Raw genomic sequence first — 19,514 nt, forward strand, 5'->3', positions numbered from 1 at the left:
GTCACACTTCTTTGAAGTCTCTCAGCCCCACTCACCTCACAAAGTGTTTGTTGTGGGGGAGGAAGGGAAAGGAGAATGTTAGCCACTTTGAGACTCCTTAAAGGGAGTGAAAGGCGGGATATCAAATCCAAATTCCTCCTCCTCCTCCTCCTCCTCCTCCTCCTCCTCCTCCTCCTCCTCTTCTTCTTCAGAATGGAGAGGTTTGATGTTCTTGCAGTCCATGGGACTCTCAAGAGTCTCCTCCAGCACCATAATTCAAAAGCATCAATTCTTCAGCGATCAGCCTTCTTTATGGTCCAGCTCTCACTTCCATACATCACTACTGGGAAAACCAGAGCTTTAACTACCGTATTTTTCGCTCTATAACACGCACCAGACCATAACACGCATGCAGTTTTTAGAGGAGGAAAATCCGTAGGCATGCCACCCGTAGGCATTCCCTCCATAATACGCACAGACATTTCCCCTTACTTTTTAGGAGGAAAAAAGTGAGTGTTATGGTGCAAAAAATATGGTATATGGACCTTTGTTGGCAAGGTGATGTCTCTGCTTTTTAAGATGCTGCACCCCTGCTGACCAAGCATTATAAGCTAAGAGAGTCAAGGGTCGAAAAGACACGTGGCTGGCCAGATTGTTGCAAGGACCATGCCCACGTCATCAACTAAGGACATAGGGAGGGATTGCTGGATCAGGCCAATGGCCCGTCTTGTCCAGCATCCTGTTCTCACAGTGGCAGACCAGATGCCTGTGGGAAACTTGCAAGTGGGATCCGAGTGCAAGAGCACGTCAACCACGCCTGGCTCTCCCATCCTCAACCTAGGCAAACCAGAGGCAGTACAGTGGTACCTCGGTTCTCAAACGCCTTGGTACTCAAACAACTTGGAACCCAAACACTGCAAACCCGGTAGGAAGTGTTCTGGTTTGTGAACTTTTTTCGGAAGCCGAACATGCTCCGTTTTGAGTGTTACGCTTCCGATTTGAGTACCACACTTCCGTTTGGAGTGTTATACTGAGGTCTGTCTGTTTTTGCTATTTATTTTGCGTTTCTGTTTTTGCGGCTCTTTTTTTTAAAAAAAATTGTGACTGTGTGGAACCCAGTTCAGCTACTGATTGACGATTGTGTGACTGCAGTACAGTGGTACCTCGGGTTACATGCGCTTCAGGTTACAGACTCCACTAACCCAGAAATAGTACCTCGGGTTAAGAACTTTGCTTCAGGATGAGAACAGAAATCATGCTCCAGTGGCACGGCGGCAGCAGGAGGCCCCATTAGCTAAAGTGGTGCTTCAGGTTAATAACAGTTTCAGGTTAAGAACGGACCTCCGGAACGAATTAAGTACGTAACCAGAGGTACCACTGTACATTGTTTATTGCTTTCATTTTATGGATCCATGGTCTCGTTAGATAGTAAAATCCATGTCAAATTGCTGTTTTAGGGGTTGATTTTAAAAATGTGGAACGGATTAATTTGTTTTGCATTACTTTCTATGGGAAAGTGAGCCTTGGTTTTGGAATGCTTTGGTTCTGGAACGGACTTCCGGAATGGATTCAGTTCGAGAACCAAGGTACCACTGTATCACAGTTCAAGGGCCTGGATAGCTCAGTCGGTTAGAGCAGTGTTTCCCAACCGGTGTGCCGCGGCACACTACTGTGCCGTGAGACACCGGCTGGTGTGCCGTGGGAGGGAGGCGGGCGAGTCGGGCGGCGAGAGGCGGCGGCGGCGGCGGTGAGGATCCGCGTCGAGCCGGGGGCGGCTCCGCGGTGGTGGTGCCGAGCGGCGGGGCAGCTCGCGCAAAAGGGAGGAGCGCGAGACAGCGGAGGAGGAGGAGGCCGGCATGTCCGGGCAGCAGCAGCAACAGCAGCAGCAGCAACTCCCGGCGACGGCTCCTCCTCCGCCCGCTATCGCCGCCGCCGCCTCAGCTGCCCTCGCTCTGCTGCCTCCTCCCACCCCGGCAAGGGGAAGGGAAAAAACGTCCACTTTTGTGAGTCCCCCCCCCCCCGCGTGACGCTGCGCGCTGACGTCACGGGGCGGGGCTTTAATGGTGGTGTGCCGCGAGATTTTTTTCCGGGAAGCAGGTGTGCCGTTGCCCAAAAACGTTTGGGAAACACTGGGTTAGAGCATGGCGCTGATAACTCCAAGGTTGCAAGTTTGATCCCCGTACGGGACAGCTGCATATTCCTGCGTTGCAAGGGGGTTGGACTAGATGATCACAAGGGGTCCTTCCAACTCTATGTAGTATAGATTTTAGCCAGGCCAACAGGGTGAAAAACAGGGCTAGAGAGACGGCTGGCCTGGGGAGAAGAGGCATGGCTCAGGAGGAGCCAGATAGGACTGGAGGGCAATATTTTGCCTGCAGGTGCAAGATTCTCCACCCCAGTTATAGTTCTAGGAGTGCTTCCAGCTTCAATCAATAAAGCAAATGATTCCTTGCCTCAAATTAATCTGGCCGATATAATCTTAAGGCTTAGCTATAATACTTAACAGGGTGTGTGTGTGTGTGTGTGTGCAACCGCAACTTCCCAATCTTCCACGCACTTCCTCTGGCATTTTACCTCTGCCCTTTCAGCCTCTTTATCAGATGGGAGGATACATTCAGCAAAATAAAAACTCCGCCTAAAAAATATTAATATTGCTCGGGTTTACTTATGAAATCAGCCGGTGGAATCAGTCAATAGCAGCCAGCCTTTGGAAAGGTAACATGAAAGAGTTCCAGCTGAAAGGTTAACTTGCTTATTTTTCTTGGTAATCATTAGCCATCCCCTGGAATCGTGTTCAGGACAATTCTAGCATGAAGATATCCTATGGAGCAGAAAATATGGATGCCGAAGCCATTTGCTGGGGGAAAGGGGGCGGGGAGAAGTGAGAATAACCCATTTAAAAGTTTACACATCTTAAATCCTTGGGCAGGCTGCGGCGTTGTTATTTTATATCCTGCTGCTGCTTTTGCAAACAGAAACGTTTAATTTATTACGCACAGTGTTTCTTTTTCCTAGGGCCGCAGTGGAATCGTGCAAGGCAAACTTTAATTGGTGAGGCTGGAAGTTCAGGGCACACACCTGTTTATTATTGGTTAATCTATTTGCTTTGGGGCATGTTCTGTCAAGAGGGAACCAAAGGTGAGTTATTCAAAGTTGTGTTTCCTTTTGACTTTAGAATGTAAGAAATGCTTGCTGGCAAATTTCACAGCGCCAATGGCAATGCCAATGGCAAATTTCACAGTGGCCAACCACCTTCTTCTCCTTTGGCGATCACTTGTACCCGAGTAAGATTGTCTTCCATAAACACGGTTTTAACAGTGAGTCCGTAAGTGACTGTGGAGGCCAATTCTAGATCCACAAGTCCTCTTTAAAAAAAGGTGACAGAACTGATTGCAGAAACTATCAAGACATCTCTCTATGAGCTGCGGCAGGAAAAATTCTTGCAAGGACCTTTGCAAACCATCTCTTAACAATATCTGAGGTGAGCCTTCCTGAATCCCAAAATGGGTTTCGGCCTTCTAGGGGGACAGTGGACATGATTTTCATCACTCAACAGCTTCAAGAAAAATGCAGAGAGCAAAACCAACGTATATGGCGTTTATTGACCTGACGAAGGCTTTTGACATGGAAGTGAGAGCTGGACCATAAAGAAGGCTGATCGTCGAAGAATTGATGCTTTTGAATTCTGGTGCTGGAGGAGACTCTTGAGAGTCCCATGCACTGTAAGAAGATCAAACCTCTCCATTCTGAAGGAAATCAGCCCTGAGTACTCACTGGAAGGACAGATCCTGAAGCTGAGACTCCAATATTTTGCCACCTCATGAGAAGAGAAGGCTCCCTGGAAAAGACCCTGATGCTGGGAAAGATGGAGGGCACAAGGAGAAGGGGACGGCAGAGGATGAGATGGTTGGACAGTGTTCTCGAAGCTACCAGCATGTGTTTGACCAAACTGCCGGAGGCAGTGGAAGACAGGAGTGCCTGGCGTGCTCTGGTCCATGGGGTCACAAAGAGATGGACATGACTAAACGACTAAACAACAACAAGGCTTTTGACACTGTAAATCATAATGCCCTGTGGACTGTCCTTCTGAAAATCGGCTGACCAGATAAATTTGTGAATATCCTTCGGCTCCTCCATGATAATACGACAGCAACATTCACAGATAACAATGGCTCTCAAAGTGAACCGTTCGCAGTGGGATCAGGTGTTAACAGGGTTGTATTATTGCCCCATCTCTGTTTCATTATTTTCATTGCCATGATCCTACACTTTGTCGAAGGGAAACTCCCCACCGGAGTAGAAATCATATATCGAACAGATGGAAAGCTCTTCAGTCTGAGCAGGGTGAAAGCAAAGAGTAAGGTTACTGTAAAAGGTGGCAGCAGCAGGTTTTGCATTCATTGGAGGTCGGATCTGCTGCCCCTGTGGACTCTGCCACCTGAGGCAGTCACCTCACTGAGCCTCAAGGGTGGGCCGGCCCTGCTACTTCCACTGCTGCACCCAGCTCTTGCTTCTTGCCTTCTCTTTGGGGCATCAGAATATCCACTGCCAGACCTTAATGCAGGGGCGGACTTTGGTAACCTGGCGCCCTGAGCGAGGGCAAAATTTGGTGCCTCTGCAATATTTCCTATTTTCACAATCATTGCATTGTAGGGACCACAGGGGTCATCTACTCCAACCCCCTGCAATGCAGGAACCTTTGGCTAACATGGGGCTATAATCCACTACCCTGAATTTAAGAGTCTCACTAGTACGTTTTCGAGGGACGTGGCTGGCACTGTGGGTTAAACCACTGAGCCTAGGACTTTCCGATCAGAAGGTTGGCAGTTCGACTCCCCGCGACAGAGTGAGCTCCCGTTGCTCAGTCCCTGCTCCTGCCCACCTAGCAGTTCAAAAGCACATCAAAGTGCAAGTAGATAAATAGGTACCACTCTGGTGGGAAGGTAAACGGTGTTTCCATGCGCTGCTCTGGTTTGCCAGAAGTGGCTTAGTCATGCTGGCCACATGACCCGGAAGCTGTACGCCGGCTCCCTCGGCCAATAAAGCAAGATGAGCACCGCAACCCCAGAGTCGGTCACGACTGGACCTACTGGTCAGGGTTCCCTTTACCTTTAGTACATTTTCGAGCGTAATTCAAAGTGTTGGTGCTGACCTTGAAAGCCCTAAATGGCCTTGAGCCTGTAGACCTGAAGGAGAGTCTCCACCCCCATCGTTCAGCCCAGACTCCGAGGTCCTCCTTCAAGGGTCTTCTGGCAGTTCCCTCACTGCGAGAAGTGAAGTTACAGGGAACCAGACAGGAGGGCCTTCTTGGTAGTGGTGCCCTCCTTGTGGAACACCCTCCCATCAGGTGTCAAGGTAACTATGTAACCTTTCAAAGACATCTGAAGGCAGCCCTGTATAGGGAAGCTTTTTAATGTTTAATGTTTAATTATTTTATACATGTTGGCAGCCACCCAGAGTGGCTGGGGCAACCCAGTCAGATGGACAGGGAATAAACAAACAAACAAATATTTATACCCCGCCCATCAGGCTGGGCTGCCCCAGCCGCTCTGGGCGGCTTCCAACAAAATATTAAAATACTGTAATGCATCAAACATTAAAAGCTTCCCTAAACAGGGCTGCCTTCAGATGTCTTCTAAAAGTCTGGTAGTTGTTCTCTTTGACATCTGGTGGGAGGGGGTTCCGCAGGGTGGGTGCCACTACCGAGAAGGCCCTGTGCGTGGTTCCCTGTAACTTGGCTTCTCGCAGTGAGGGAACCGCCAGAAGGCCCTCAGAGCTGGACCTCAGTGTCCGGGTAGAATGATAATTCCTTTGGGAACAGAGTTTGTTAAACCACCCCTTGTCTCACCTTACATTCTGCACAAACAAACAAACAAATATTTATACCCCGCCCATCAGGCTGGGCTGCCCCAGCCGCTCTGGGCGGCTTCCAACAAAATATTAAAATACTGTAATGCATCAAACATTAAAAGCTTCCCTAAACAGGGCTGCCTTCAGATGTCTTCTAAAAGTCTGGTAGTTGTTCTCTTTGACATCTGGTGGGAGGGGGTTCCGCAGGGTGGGTGCCACTACCGAGAAGGCCCTGTGCGTGGTTCCCTGTAACTTGGCTTCTCGCAGTGAGGGAACCGCCAGAAGGCCCTCAGAGCTGGACCTCAGTGTCCGGGTAGAATGATAATTCCTTTGGGAACAGAGTTTGTTAAACCACCCCTTGTCTCACCTTACATTCTGCACAAACAAACAAACAAATATTTATACCCCGCCCATCAGGCTGGGCTGCCCCAGCCGCTCTGGGCGGCTTCCAACAAAATATTAAAATACTGTAATGCATCAAACATTAAAAGCTTCCCTAAACAGGGCTGCCTTCAGATGTCTTCTAAAAGTCTGGTAGTTGTTCTCTTTGACATCTGGTGGGAGGGGGTTCCGCAGGGTGGGTGCCACTACCGAGAAGGCCCTGTGCGTGGTTCCCTGTAACTTGGCTTCTCGCAGTGAGGGAACCGCCAGAAGGCCCTCAGAGCTGGACCTCAGTGTCCGGGTAGAATGATAATTCCTTTGGGAACAGAGTTTGTTAAACCACCCCTTGTCTCACCTTACATTCTGCACATGCTCTGAAGTTCACTATTTTGTGCATCATCAGCTTGGCTCCCTGTGGAGGAAGCCAGCAGTACCACTCTAAATCCGGTGCTGCCAGATAACGGACTAGAATGGACCCCTTTGGGCTTGACCCAGGAGAGCAGGGTTCTTATGAGGCAAGGCTCCTGGGATCCGTCAGCAGTGGCGCTTAAGCCTGCGCGCAGCAACCTGCGGCTTCTTTCCACGCTCCCCCGCCTGCCCTCTGGCGTTTATTTCTGTGCACGGAAGGGGGAAACGCGAGAGGAGTTTTGCTGCAGGGGGGGCCTGCAGAGGGACAGTGTTGTGTGTTTTTTGGGGGGGAATCCTGGGCAAATATATACTCCCCCCTCTTTTTTTTTGTCAACTCCCCGCTGAACAGATCAAACACGTTTTATTTGTCCTGTATTTTTTCCCCCTCTCTCTCCAAGGCAGTAAATCCCGCACGTTTTTGTTATGCTAATACGGGCTGACATCACCACTCACATCAAAGCCCCGAGGAGCGCATAAAAGCAGGTTCCGTCAGCCGGAGAAGAGCCATAAAGGACTTTTGCAGCTGTGGAGCTGGACGGGGGTTTAGGAAGAAGAAGGGGCCATCGCCTGCGACTCAGGAGCCACACACACACACACAGAGAAAAAGACGCGCACTTTGCAACATCTTCCCAGAGCCTCGCTTGCATTATTATTTTTTGCAATCATTTTCCCCCTCCTTCTCGATTTGCTCCCCCGCTCCAACTTCCCAGCGTCTCTTTCTCTTTCTCTCTCCAAATCCCTCGCCCGTCCTAGCTGTGTGTTTTTCAGTTTAACATCTATTTTCCCTCCGGCTGCGCTCGGGAACCGTGTTTGGGAACCGTATCTTGGACTGCTAACATCTGCAAAACCGAGGCGTCCTCTCTGCCCAGGAAACATTTGAAGAAGCGGGGCTGTTGAAGCGATCGCCCACCTCAAATCCCATTCCTTCCCCAGCCCAGTTTTTGGAAGACGATTTTGGAGAAGGGACAAGGAAGATTTCCCCCGCCCCACCGCTGCCAAAAGGTAAGGAGAAGCGAGGGACTTTCTGTTGCTGTTTTTTTTTACTAGTAAACGCTGCGATCCTTTGAGGCTTGGTTTGGGGTGGGCAGAGGAGCGGTCCTAGTAATTCCTGGCTGAATGATCTGAGAGGGCGAGGAGATCGACTAGATCCGGCTTGCTCGGAAAGTCTGGGATTTATTCACTGACGGAAAGTTGATGCGCCCGGATACCCAATTACGCTTAAGCGGCGCTGTGTGGTCCGTTCCAGTGAAATTGACAAGACGGCGCTGCCTTGTTTCGGAGGGTGGAAATGCAAGTCCGTGGAAGCTGTTTGTTGAAGTGTGTACACACACACTTTTTAAAATTTATTTAAAACAGCCACAGCTTTGTGTGTTTCACACAGCCCTTGACTGGCGAGAGTTGGCCAGTTTTGCAAAACAGGAATGGCAAAAAGTCAGGGTTTCCAAACCCGGAGCGGTGACGCGTGAGCAGAAAGCGCAAGCGTTTGGTACTACGGATAAGAGGCGCCTTGCGCTGCTGCAAAACCCCCACGTTTAAAAGGGATCGGGGTTGCTGAGCCTGCTTGTAAAGCCCTCTTATTTTTAAAAGAAGTCAGCGTTTTTGTAAAAAAAAAAAAAAAAGACTCGAGAGAGCAGGAAATGCAACGCGGTGTGGTTATGGAAGCAGATGCGCCGTGGCTTGCCAGGCTGCTCTCTGGAGAAAGAAACTGCTGCTCTCGTTATCTATGTGCTGGAAAACTATCTCTAGATGCGGGTTATCCGGACGTGCAGACAGGGTCCGCGTGTGACCCGCTGTAACACACACCTGTGACTCTAATAAACAAGCGCCTTTCTTTCAAGTGTAACCTCTGGTTCCGGATTGCATGAAATTCAGAAGAATAGTCACGTTCCTATTTCTGAACACAGAACCAGAATTCAAGAAGGCTCCCTTCCCCTTTTAATATAACGCTGCCAACATTTATTCTGCCTTTGCGCCACAATGTACGTCACTTTGTCCAGGGAATGCATTTTAATTGGATTCGCCCTCCTCGCGATATCACGAGGTCTAGAAACTTGGAGCGCAAGCCATCAACGAATGCCTGTTGCGTAAGACCCTTTGAGCTCCACACAATTCCTGCTCTCAATGCGAATTGCGCTGGAGACATCCCTAGATAATATTCTGGGAGCTAAAAAAGGAGAAAGGAGCTGTAGGCAGTCAGGTGGCAAGCTTGCTGACATTTAAATTGGAGCATTTCTACTCAGAAGTAGTAAGCCCCGTTGCACCCAACGGGGCTTCCTGGTGTAAATGTGTATAGGATTTTATATGTCTAAACACACTTGTTGGACGATATTCCATTGAACTCAGTGGGAATTAATTCTGAGCAATCAGATGCAGAGTTGAGCTGCAAAGCTGTTAATTGAAAGTTTTTTTGGGGGGGTGTTAATAAAATGGGTCCTACTCATGAGTAAACATTCATGGACTTGGGCTGCCAGTTTGGTAGATAGCTGACAGTGGGGGCCCACCCATGATCTAGGGATACTTTTTTGGTTTGTAAGCTGCACTGAACTCAGCTGAACTTACTCCACGTTAAATATGCCCAGAATTGGAACAGCACTCTCGTTTGCTTATTTATCGAAGCATTTATAATCCGTACTTTTATATGAGTACAGAAAGGTGCTGCGCAGCATGCAAGACTATAGCAACATGAGTAAAAGCATCGGCGGGGGGGGGGGATCATTTAAAATGCCAATTAATATAACGATCAATTATTACTGTTAGTTTAATATATGCTTCACATTTTTACGAAAGCACACAGCGGCTCTTGCAAACACCCGCAAGCAGAAGGCAGGTGTTACTTGTCCCTAAAACAGCTGGAAAGGCAGGTTCATTTTGTTGCCGTTGTTAAAAACTGATGATAGGCACGATTCAGGGGGCTGGACTGAGCCAGCAAGCTTTCGAAGGTTGTGGGGACCCTTTAGATGAAAAAGGGGGTGTGCTGAGAACTGGGGGGGGGGACAGGAGACGCTGTAGGAGTGTGGACTTCTATGGGGTGGCAACATGATCTATTTTACTGTGTCCCAGGCAGACTGCAATTCACCTAGTAAAGACAAAACGTCATGGGTGCAGACTTTTTGATGTTGGAAAATCTTTGCTTTCTTTCTCTGCCTCCCCCCCCCCCCCACCACTCCACAGATGTGATTTCATAGGAGTCTGGATTTGCAAATCCAAACCTGTGGTCAGGATGAGCCGGAGATAATTGCTGGCAGGCGCGTCCCTGTTGTGAATTTTGCAAAGGGGGAAAGCGCATTCTGCTTACTTCTATTTCAAATTTCCAGACCGTCCTTCATCTGAGGAACACAGAGTGTGTTTTACAGTGTGCAAGAACGCAAAAATACTTTCCATAGAAACCTACAAGAGAAAAACAACAAACCTCCGTCGGCCTAACAGGCCATAAATGAATCTTCATCAAGGTTTGCGACTCAGGCTCCCACCTTTTACATTTGTGTTCTGCCTTTTATGTATGTGTCCTACGTGTGGTTCTCAGAGAGTTGATCTAGACTTGCTTATTAGGTTCAGAAAGATGGTAGCCCCACACGCCTTCAGGCCAGTCTTTAGCTGCTTTCTGGCTGCACTTAAGGAGAGCTGACTGGTTTTTCAAAGGTAGGATCAGGCTCACAAAACAAGCTTTTCTGGTCCTGGGTGGCTGTACTCTAATTCAAACTGGGGTGTGGCCGAATATATTTTGCCTTTGAATACTAGGTGCTGGGTGCGGAGAGGCAGGTGCGCTGTTGCTCTCATAGGTGCCCAGGGGCATCCTAAAGGCATTTGATGTTCTTTCGTTGCATGAAATAGAAAATTGGTTTTTCAATGGGCAGGGCTGTAGCTCAGGGCTGCATGTGCAGAGAACCCTGGGTTCAATCACTAATGGGCAGGGGGAGACTCTTTCTGCCCAAGACCCCAGGGAGCTACTGCCAGTCATTGCTGACAATAATGGGCTAATGGACCAGTGCTTTAATGCACTTTCCATGTTCCTAAAGGTAAAGGGACCCCTGACCATTAGGTCCAGTTGTGGCTGACTCTGGGGTTGCGGTGCTCATCTCGCTTTACTGGCCAAGGGAGCCGGCATACAGCTTCCGGGTCATGTGGCCAGCATGACTAAGCACCTTCTGGCGAACCAGAGCAGCGCACGGAAACGCCGTTTACCTTCCCACCGGAGCGGTACCTATTTATCTACTTGCACTAGCATGCTTTCAAACTGCTAGGTTGGCAGGAGCAGGGACTGAGCAACGGGAGCTCACCCCGTCGCGGGGATTTGAACCACCGACCTTCTGATCAGCAAGTCCTAGGCTCTGTGGTTTAACCCACAGCGCCACCCGCATCCCATTATATAAAGTAGCTGCATGCTTAAGCCTTCAATATACAGTGGTACCTCGGGTTACGTACGCTTCAGGTTACATGACTCTGCTAACCCAGAAATAGTACCTCGGGTTAAGAGGCACGGCGGCAGCGGGAGGCCCCATTTAGCTAAAGTGGTGCTTCAGGTTAAGAACAGTTTCAGGTTAAGAACGGACCTCCAGAATGAATTAAGTTCTTAACCCGAGGTACCACTGTATATTCTGGGTGGTCTTCAACTAGTAAGTTTTTACTCAGAGTAGACTTGCTGAAATCAACGACCACGTTTAAATTGAGCTGGGCTTATGACTGTTTTCCCTTTGTGGAGAACGGGAGCACAACTCCATGCAATGGGAAACATAGCATGTCAGGGAGGAAAGTTTGGTTTTGTCTTCTCTCTTGATAAGCTGAGGGAATAGCTCAGTTGGTTAGAGCATGGTGTTGATAATGACAAGGTTGCAAATTTGATCCCTTTACGGGACAGCTGCGTTGCAGGGGGTTGGACTAGATGACCCTTAGGGTCCTTTCCAACTCTACAATGCTATGATTCTAAGCTATTTATGCATGGGCTGCAAATGGTTTTTTTGGGAAGGGGTAGCCAGACATGCAACCCACCCCCTTCTGTAGCCTGAATTGGTAGTTCAAGACATGCTTTACCATATATATAGAGTTGCCGATTGTGTAAATTGCCCCCAAATTATTCCTACATTTTGTCGAAGGCAAAATGCCACAGACAGGATTTCTCCTGAACTCCAAAACATCTGGTCCTGGCAGAGCTCCATCCAGCAAACTTTCAATGACTTGGAACTAGATGTTAACAAGAGTAATGTCATCTTGCGGCTGAAAATATAATCCCCGTCTCTCTCTTTCTTCCCTTGTCTTACATAACATTTAGGGAGGAATGACACGAGAGTTAATTAAAGGAATGTTTTCTTTAAAACGATCCATTAGTTTAACATCATTTATATCCCGCTTTTCCTCCCGTAGGAGATCAGAGCAGTATACATTTTTGTAAAAAAAAAAGTTGATCTATGGATGTAGCAGCCAATAGGAAACAGTAGCAAGATAACACAGTGACCAAAATATCTTCAATATCTGGTTAAAAAGCAAAGCTTTTAACTTCCCTCCTAAATATAAGCAGCCAGCAGCCTTGCAATTGGCATTTAGTCGTTTAGTCGTGTCTGACTCTTTGTGACCCCATGGACCGGAGCATGCCAGGCACTCCTGTCTTCCACTGCCTCCCGCAGTTTGGCCAAACTCATGCTGGTAGCTTCGAGAACACTGTCCAACTATCTCGTCCTCTGTCGTCCCCTTCTCCTTGTGCCCTCCATCTTTCCCAACATCAGGGGCTTTTCCAGGGAGTCTTCTCTTCTCATGAGGTGGCCAAAGTATTGGAGCCTCAGCTTCACGATCTGTCCTTCCAGTGAGCACTCAGGGCTGATTTCCTTCAGAATGGATAGGTTTGATCTTCTTGCAGTCCATGGGACTCTCAAGAGTCTCCTCCAGCACCATAATTCAAAAGCATCAATTCTTCGGCGATCGGCCTTCTTTAGGGTCCAGCTCTCACTTCCATACATCACTACTGGGAAAACCATAGCTTTAACTATATGGACCTTTGTTGGCAAAGTGATGTCCTTTATTAAATGGCTCAATACAGCTGCCTTCATTTTCTCCCTGCACATCAACATTTGCAACTGCCCACAAATCTGTCCATTTCCTCTTTTTAAAAGCCAACAGCAGCCAAAGAAGAAGCTATCTTTCTCTACAAACTCACACAGATGTGTTTAAGGGGGGGGGGAGACTCATCCAAAGACAAACAGGGTCAGGTTAGTAGCAGCAGATAACAAGCCACTTGTTCCTGCCTTGACTTGTGACCTGACTTTTCACCTTTGTAAACAACACGTCCCATTTCACCGCCCCATCCCTCATCATTTCCTCCCCTTAGAAATTCCTCTTCAGGTCACACCTTTCGCTCCCTGTGACCTCAGGGTATGCAAAAGGAGCTTGCAAAATATGTGACAGATTTTTCTCCACCTGCTGATGTTTTCATCCTAAGAATCTCCATTCTGGCAGAAATTCTGGTCTTCTAAAAAAAATAAAAAATAGACAACACGCCACCCCATAAAATAAAGTTTTCTGGTGGCTTACAATAAAGAAGAAGAAGTCCAATTTACAGTGGTACCTCAGGTTACAGACGCTTCAGGTTACAGACTCTGCTAAGCCAGAAATAGTACCTCAGGTTAAGAACTTTGCTTCAGTATGAGAACAGAAATCGCACGGCAGCAGCGGGAGGCCCCATTAGCTAAAGTAGTACCTCAGGTTAAGAACAGTTTCAGGTTAAGAACGGACCTCCAGAATGAATAAAGTTCTTAACCCGGGGTACCACTGTAAATAGAAAATAAAACATAACAGTTGAATCAAAAGTTGCAGTGGTGGAAGAAGCCCATTGCACTCCCAAAGTGGAAATAGAGGCCCAGACTAGCTATTTAAAATTTGTGTGAATCAAAAGGTCTTCATCTGGTGTACAAAAGGCTCTTATGGCATGCTGGATGAAGCCAAAGTCCCATTTAGATCAGCATCCTGTTCTCACAGTGGCCAACCAGTTGTCAATAAGCGAGCACCGAACACAAGAGCACTCTACCCTCCTGGCTTTTCCTGCAACTGGTACTCAGGAGCATTGCTGCAGGCAGAGCACAGCCATCGTGACCAAGATAGTAGACTTTCTTAGGTGAACTGGGTGAGTCTTTGTTCACCAAGTGCAATTCTTTAAAATGCAATCTGTTCAAAATTAAGCACCGCTGGTCCCATCACCTCCTGGCAAATGGAAGGGGAAGAAATGGAGGCAGTGAGAGATTTTACTTTCTTGGGCTCCATGATCACTGCAGATGGTGACAGCAGTCACGAAATTAAAAGGCGCCTGCTTCTTGGGAGGAAAGCAATGACAAACCTGGACAGCATCTTAAAAAGCAGAGACATCACCTTGCCAACAAAGGTCCGTATAGTTAAAGCTATGGTTTTCCCAGTAGTGATGTATGGAAGTGAGAGCTGGACCATAAAGAAGGCTGATTGCCAAAGAATTGATGCTTTTGAATTCTGGTGCTGGAGGAGACTCTTGAGAGTCCCATGGACTGCAAGAAGATCAAACCTCTCCATTCTGAAGGAAATCAGCCCTGAGTGCTCACTGGAAGGACAGATCGTGAAGCTGAGGCTCCAATACTTTGGCCACCTCATGAGAAGAGAAGACTCCCTGGAAAAGACCCTGATGCTGGGAAAGATGGAGGGCACAAGGAGAAGAGGACGACAGAGGACGAGATGGTTGGACAGTGTTCTCGAAGCTACCAGCATGAGTTTGACCAAACTGCGGGAGGCAGTGGAAGACAGGAGTGCCTGGCGTGCTCTGGTCCATGGGGTCACGAAGAGTCGGACACGACTAAACGACTAAACAACAAATAGCTTTTAAGGAGAGAATAGACTTTGGATGAGCCATCACGCAGAGCCATCAGGAATAAAACCCATCACCCAATGGAATAAAAACGCAAATTCAGCCCATTTTAGTCCCAAAGACTAAACTAAGGCCAATTGTTTTCATTGTTATTGGCCCATCATTCAGCAGTTAATGATAGAGATGATTGGGAAGGAACACATAGATCCTGTTCGTTTTGTTGAATTATTTGGAGAAAACAGTGCAATGTTGGTACGTAACGGCTGGTTTTTCTCAGGATCTGCGCTCTGCAAATGGGGCTTTTGAGTTTCACTTCTGGAATATAGCAAACTGCTGCTTTAGGAAGCAGCAGCAACAGGAGCCTGTGTTGTTAAGAAGCCCAAATCCATCAGAGAGATAGAGGCTCCAAAATAGCCCATTTCAAGCAGTGCAGCGAATGCTTTCAGGAGTGAAGTTTTGAAGTGGGGCTTCTTTAGGGCAGCGATAAAAGGCATTTGAAACACTCCAGTGGCAGCAGAGGCAGAAGCCGGGATAAAAATGGCCAGCGATGGACTGAACTTATCTCTGCTTGCAGTGATTGGGGATTTTTTTTAAAAAAAAAAAGTTAGAAGAGGAGGTCTGCCAAGACAAGTCTGCTCTTTATAATGGCACTTTTCCAGGAACAGCGTTTGGAGAGAGTAGATTCCGAGGCCGGTGGGACTCCCTGGACGAAAACTTTCTAACACACACAGCAGAGCACAGCTCTCTCCTCCAGAGTCGTGCTCAGAGATTGATCCCTACTGACCCTCCCAGGTGGTTCAAATGCACTCATAAAAAGTAAGGTGTATAAGAGCAGTTTGGCTGGATCAGGCCAAAGACCCATCTAGTCCATCTTCCTACACTTACCAGTGGCCAACCAGTTGTGTGGCAAGACCCTCAAGCCAACCCTCCATTAGAATAAAGAAATTCACACAGACACGGATATTTTGTTTAAGGTTTTTGGGCAAAATTTTGGCCACAACTTTATTGATTACAGGAATGAGAGCGGTACAGTGGTGCCTCGCAAGACGAAAAGAATCCGTTCTGTGATTCTCTTCGTCTAGCGGTTTTTTCGTCTTGCGAAGCAAGCCCATTGACGGATTAGCGGATTAGCGCTATTAGTGGCTTTTAGCGGCTTATCTGCTGATCGGATCAGCTGATAAGCGGCTTAGCGGCTTAGAAAAAGGGGGGGAGGAAAAAACCTAGCAGAAATTCGCAAGACATTGTCGTCTTGCGAAGCAAGCCCATAGGAAATTCGTTTTGCGAAGCAGCTCCAAAACGGAAAACCCTTTCGTCTAGCGAGTTTTCTGTCTTGCGAGGCATTCGTCTTGCGGGGCACCACTGTATTGGCTTAGGCATTGGCAAGACTATATCTGACTCCTGCCCGCTTTGCAGGAAGTCTGTAAGGGTAAACCACCCAAAGGGAAACTGCTTCGGGGGAACCCACCTGCATCTCCCTTGGTGTTCCCAGAGGCTTGACATGGCCCTTGCCCCTCAAGCAGACTTCGGACAGGATCCAGGGCCCGGATTCCTTTAATGGAATACCATTGAAACTGGAGGGGCAGGCGATGGCCGACCTCCCCTCCCCCATTCACCATAAGCCAATGCCTAACTGCCAAACCTTACAAAGTTGTGACGATTGCTAAGAGGTAGGGCAAAAACCAAGTGGCCCGTGCCAATTTGCCAAATGGAAAAAATTCCTACCCAGTCCCCGACTCAAGACGGGCAACCGACCGAACTCCAAAGCAAGGCCAAAGGACACTTAAATTAAAGGGAGGGTGGGTGGTTGTTCGGCAGCACGAAGCAGGTGCTTGGCACACATTGCACTGCCACTTTTATACTTTCCCCCACAGTCACCCTTCAAAATGATTGGGGAATAGCCCTGGGTGATTGTGGTGCCACCCCGGCATAAGGGTGATAGCTCCACCCACAGCAGGGGGGGGCGGAACCAGGTTGAGGGCCTGCCCACAACTAGGACCATCTATTAAGATGATCCCATCTGCCTATTATGGGAATCCTGCAAGCAGGACCATAGAGGAACAGCAACTCTCCCCATCAGGAGCACACATTCAGACAGTGGAGGCAGGACATAGCCCTTGTGGCTAGCAGACCTCCAGGTGCCCCTATTTTCCAGGGACAGTCCTGGATTTACAGAAGCAATCCCAATCTCTGATTTGATCCTGGATGTAGAATGTCCTGCTTTTTCTTAGGACATCCATATATTTATCTGAGAAGTGTTGGAGGATATGGAATAGGACGTCCCTATATACACCAGAGAAATTTTGGAGGGGACGTCTCTGTTTTCATTGGAGAAATGTTGGAGGGTATATAAGATTCATCTGTTCATTGAGGCTTCTGTAGATTCCGACACTTTTAGTGGTTGTTGTTTGAAGTCTGGAAATTATTTGGTCAAATAGTTATCTAGCCTGATTATCGTCTTCCAAAGCAACTATGCTATTCTGAACTTAAAAATGGAAAGCGTAATGTGAGTGGTCAACAAAAGAGGTTTAAAGACTCTCTCAAGGCAAATCTTAAAAAATGTAGTGTAACTGGGAAACAATGGCCTGTGAGTGCTCCAGTTTGAGAACAGCCTTTCCCAAAGGTGTCATGGGCTTTGAAGACACTCGAACTCAGGACACAAGGGAGAAACGTGCAAAGAGGAAGGCACGCCTGGCAAATCCACACCGTGATCAACTCCCGTCCGGAAACTATGTCCCCACTGTGGAAGGACGTGTGGATCCAGAATTGGCCTCCACAGTCCCTTACGGACTCCCGCATTCATGGAAGACAATCTTACTCGGCTACGAGTGATCGCCAAAGAAGAAGAGACATGTTTTTTAACTGACGGATGCATAATTGGTTACTTGACTGTGTTTTTAACGGCCCTCCACTCCCATAAGAGGAAGACATAAATAACGATAAATAATCTCCAAGCAAGGATTTCGTAGGACTGCAGCCTTACTTAGAAATAAGTTTGGACTGTGGTCAACAACATTTCCTTCCCGTTGAAAGCGATCCAAGATGGATCAGGCTGTGCATTGTAGAATCATAGAATGGTGGAGTTGGAAGGGACCCTGAGGGTCATCTAGTCCAACCCCCTGCTTATCTTAAGGCTGTACTATGGAAAAGAATGTAGTAAGGTGCATTACACTGAGATGGGCCAATGGTCTAGGTAGCTCAGCGTTGTCTACATTGTCTGGGATTGACCCTGAGACCTTCTCTTACAGAGTCTGCTTTGCTACTGAGTTCCAGCCCTTACTTCCATTAGGTAGAATTAGATGGTCCGTATAGTAAAAGCTCTGGTTTTCCCAGTAGTGATGTATGGAAGTGAGAGCTGGACCATAAAGAAGGCTGGTCGCCGAAGAATTGATGCTTTTGAATTCTGGTGCTGGAGGAGACTCTTGAGAGTCCCATGGACTGCAAGAAGATCAAACCTATCCATTCCTAAGGAAATCAGCCCTGAGTGCTCGCTGGAAGGACAGATCCTGAAGCTGAGGCTCCACTACTTTGGCCACCTCGTGAGAAGAGAAGACTCCCTGGAAAAGACCCTGATGTTGGGAAAGATGGACGGCACAAGGAGAAGGGGACGACAGAGGACGAGATGGTTGGACAGTGTTCTCGAAGCTACCAGCATGAGTTTGACCAAACTGCGGGAGGCAATGGAAGACAGGAGTGCCTGGCGTGCTCTGGTCCATGGGGTCACGAAGAGTCGGACACGACGAAACGACTAAACAACAAGAATTAGATGGGTGGGGAAAAAGAGAGGGAGTTTTCCTCAAATATATGGTTAGGCTGTGAAGGTACAACTATGTATGATTTCTTTGCACCCAGTTGCCTGGGTGAGGGGCAGCCTTCAGGCCCTGCCAACTGCCTGAGGATGCCAGGAGCTGTTACCACTTCTTTTAAATGATGTGATTCTGCTGTTGTGAAGTGTGGCCCTGCATGGCAAGGAATGACTCGGCCTTGTTAGGTCTCTGCAGTGATTGGTGTAGTGGTTAGAGTGTCAGTCGAGGGGACCCAGGTTCAAAGCCCACTTGGGCATAAAGCAGTTGTTACGACTGCTGTCTTTCGCATGTCTGCTGTGATAAATAAAGGGTGACGTAGCAGCCAAGAGACTGAGCTGCGAATCAATCCATGTATCTGTTTGCTGCATTTTTAGGCTGCCCAACTGAAGAGGAAAAAATCCTGGGTGGTTTACAAGTTAAAACTGTCAGGCGTACGAGTAAAGCTATAAAACCACGAAACCGCAAAGCCAGTGCAGACCAAGGCAAGCAAGAGAGAGTGCAATTGCTGTAGCTAATCAACAAATATTTGGTTTCAAAGCTTGCCTCTGCTGTGAACATGCTGGGTGGCTTTCAGCAGACCTCAAGATTCCCTATCTGCAATATGGGAAATAATGCAAATGACCAATTTATACAGTATATATGAACCAGTCTTATCTTTATGATTATGAGGGTTTTTAATTTTTTAAAATTGTTCGTAATATTGTGTTTTAACCTGCCCTGGGACTGAAGGAAGAAGAAGAAGAAGAAGAAGAAGAAGAAGAAGAAGAAGAAGAAGAAGAAGAGGAAGGAGAGGAAGAAGAAGCTGGAACATGTGCAGAGGAGGTTGACCAAGGTGATCAAGGGCTAGGAAACCAGCCCTGATTGTGGGATGTGAAACACAAGAGCAGTCAAGTACAACATTCCTAGAGTGAACATGTTTACACATGGGGAGGAATGTTTGTCCAGCCAGCAGGTAAACTTCCTGTTTCCTTCTAGGCTGGGACAGACTTCCTCTGCATGTGACTAGAGGTGGGCGTGGCCTCATCTGTGCAGGTAACGGCAAAAGCACAGGGCAGGGCAGCCATCTCTCTATGACTACTTTCGTCGAAGAAGGAACATCTGCTTAGCCAAAGATGATTTCAGCCAAGAGAGGACAAAGGGACTGTCTCCTTATGAGATAGTTTCCAAGTGTATGTTACTTTTCTAAGCTAAGTCTGCCTTCTGGGACCCAGTTGTGAACAGAATGTGAGTGAGTAAACTCTTTTTATACTTTTATAGAAGACTGTGTCGTGTCTTATCTT

General features: G+C 47.8%; 1 protein-coding gene across 1 annotated transcript in view; it reads left to right on the forward strand.

Moving 5' to 3' along the window:
* Nucleotides 1-3,000: 3,000 nt before the first annotated feature.
* The window catches only part of WNT11 (Wnt family member 11), a 61,221-nt gene continuing 44,707 nt past the window's right edge, over nt 3,001-19,514 (forward strand). The window contains exons 1-2 of the mRNA XM_083499877.1: nt 3,001-3,117; nt 7,017-7,620. The gene's annotated coding sequence lies outside the window, so the exon portion shown is untranslated. The remainder of the gene's footprint in view (nt 3,118-7,016; nt 7,621-19,514) is intronic.

Source organism: Podarcis liolepis, assembly GCF_965112155.1.
Source record: "Podarcis liolepis genome assembly, chromosome: 4".
Lineage (NCBI taxonomy): Eukaryota > Metazoa > Chordata > Lepidosauria > Squamata > Lacertidae > Podarcis > Podarcis liolepis.